Here is a 3,116-nt window from a genome sequence, read left to right on the forward strand (position 1 = left end):
GATTACTACTACTCTTCTTCCTTTCGTTCGCTTGAGGTTTTCCAACATAACAATTCATTAACAAAATGTAGTTTGTGACGATACTAACTTTCACTATATTATGGGGACGGACAGACGTATCATATGCTGGTCTTCCCGTTCATCTTTCATCTCTTTGGTTGATGATGCTTAATCTTCCCAAAAGTTTGTATGGTACTCTGCAGTGATATTGAAAGTTGCTTGTTCCCCAAGCACTTGAAAGAAGAAATGGTTAGCTTGCATGATTTATTTGTGGGCTTTTGAACTTACTTTGGTGTGGGAACACCAAACTTAGTACCTTGCCAATGGTTCTCATGCATTGAATTAACCATGTGTGAAACTCTTTTTCTTTTTTTCTTTTTCGAAAGCAATAAAACTGAAAACTAGGAAACAGCAGAATAGTTAACTAGTTCATCCAACGTGCTTGAAGCCAGCATTATGCAGAAAGTGAGAATGTGTTTTATAATGGGATTTTGGTGAAACACCAAACTTAGAATCCTTCATTCTCCTTTATATTGTTTTGGTGTGTAACACCAAACTTAGCTTCTAGCAATATAGATAAAATTAATTAGCCTTTTTATTAAAATAGATATGAAAAGATGGTTACCTCCAGTTGGGTTGCCTCCCAACAAGCGCTCTTTTATTGTCACTAGCTTGACATCCTTCATTCTGTGCTCATGGAAGTTGAGGCTTCTGTTGCCTTAGGTTTCCTCCTCTTGTTATGGGATTCCTTCCCTCTGTTTCTCTTTCCATAGCCTTCTTACTTTCCTCCATGACTCCCTTCTCTTTCAACCCAGCATCCTTTTCATGGCTCTTTGGGTTCAGAGTCCCCTTCTTCTCACCCAATTCAGCAAGGTTCTGAACCAGTTGTTCCATCTGCCTTTCAAGTCTTCTGAGTGAGGCCTCTTGGTTCTTACTTATCATCTCTTGATGTTTCTTTATTTCTTCCTGCTCTATTGCCATCATTTCTTGAATTTTCATGAACCTCTCCATCAGCATTTCTAGAATATAGATTCTTTGAAAGGTTGGAAGTGGTTGTGGTTGTGTCAATTGTGGTGGTCGATGAAGGTCATTTTGGGCAAATGGTGAGGTAGGACGAGGTTGGAAGTGTGTGTGATTGTTGTTGTGGGGGCGTGTTTTATGTTGATTTTTGAAGCTGGGATTGTTGTAGTTGAAATCCCTTGGTCTTTGGTTTTGGTTCTCAACCCCCTCCCATTAGAATGGGTTCTCCAAGGTGGATTGTACACATCATTCTGAGGCCTGTGTTGGAGTACGCTAGAGTGATTGCTTGGAGATTGTAGTTGCTCATGGTTAATGATCCCAAAACTTTGTTCAGCTTGATTACCCCTATATGAGTTTTGAGTCAGGTTGTATGTATGTACTATAGCATGCCTCAGCTCAGTGATTTTTCTGGCCATCATGTCTAGTTGTTGTAGAGTCTGATGATGCATCTTCTTGTTTTGGCTCATGACTGTACGAGCATCTTCAATTTCTTTTTCTTGTGTGAATGGGTGCACTTCTGCCTCTGGCTTAACAACTCTCTGTGATGGGTTCAACTTGACTAGGAGTTCACTCATCAGTTCTTCCCATCCGATAATACTTCCTTGTGGAAAAGTTTCAAGCCACTGTGCGGCCTTGTCCCTTAATGAGAACGGGAACAGCAGAAGCTTGTAGGTCTCAGGATTCACGCCATTGGACTTGACAGTGTCACAAATCCTTAAGAAGGTAGATAGATGTTGATTTGGATCCTCCAATGGTCCTCCCCCAAATGACCAGTTGTTTTGGACCAATGTAATGAGTTGTGACTTCAATTCAAAGTTATTTGCATTAACATTAGGGGTGAGAATGTTGCTTCCACAATGTCTAGCATTTGCAAAGGTATAGGAGGCCAAAACTCTCCTCTGGGGTGGGTTGTTGTTGTTATTGTCTGCTCCACCAGGTGGATTGGTTGAATGTTCCTCCATATCTTGGAATTCTTCTTCTGATTCCTCTTCTCCAACAATATTTTTCCCTCTTTCAGCTCTTCTTAACCTCCTGAGAGTTCTTTCGTCTTGTTCATGAAAAGTGGGTGTAGTTCTTCTTGTACCTGACATACACGCAGAACCTAAGAAACACACAAACTAGTGACACTTCAATCTACTTGCTAGAATGAAGTTTTAGTTAGCTTAAGCAAAAATTCAAACAGTTAGTGGGTTAATTGAAAATTAAAGGACAGAAAAGAAAAAATGCTTGATCTAGATCTCCACTTCACTTAATCATTGTCAACCTAATCAATCCCCGGCAATGGCGCCAAAAACTTGATGTGTATTTTTGTGGAAAAACGAATTTCTCCAAAACACCCAAAACTAACCGGTGTGCACCGGGTCGCATCAAGTAATAATAACTCACGGGAGTGAGGTCGATCCCATAGGGATTGAAGGATTGAGCAATTTTAGTTTAGTGGTTGATTTAGTCAAGCGAATCAAGATTTGGTTGAGAGATTTGTGATTTGTAGAATTTAAATTGCATAAAAAGTAAAGGGAATGGGTAATTGGCATGAAATTAAAGAGAACTGAAATTTAAAGTGCTGAATCTTAAAGAACAAGAAATTAAATGGCAGAAACTTAGAACGCAAGAAATGTAAATTGCAGAATCTTAAAGTGCAAGAAATGTAAATGGCTTGAATTGTAAAGGGAATTGGGAATTGGATTTGCAGAAACCGAAAAACTTAAATCCTATGCTATTTATACACTTTCTTCAAATGGTCTTCAAGCCTTCAATTGGGTCTTTGCTCTTGATGGAATTGGGTTGATAGAGGCCTTGGTTGATTGCTCTTAGAGTTTGGAGAAGAACCGAATTGAACCGGGTTTGGAATCATGAAAGCTTGAGTAAAAGTTTGAGTAAAAGTTTGAGGCAAACTTTTACTCCAACTTTTCACATTAGCCACCCTCTTTTGCTGATACCAACGTTGGGGCAAAAGTTTGGGGTCAAACTTTTGCTCCAACGTTGGCCTCCCCTTGCACACTCATGGCGCCAATGTTAGCCAAAAAGTTAGAGGCTAACGTTGGCGCAAACTTTTGCTCTCCAGGGTGTGTTGTTCATGCGCCAACGTTTGCCAA

This window comes from Arachis ipaensis, chromosome B09 (assembly GCF_000816755.2).
Source record: "Arachis ipaensis cultivar K30076 chromosome B09, Araip1.1, whole genome shotgun sequence".
Taxonomy (NCBI): domain Eukaryota; kingdom Viridiplantae; phylum Streptophyta; class Magnoliopsida; order Fabales; family Fabaceae; genus Arachis; species Arachis ipaensis.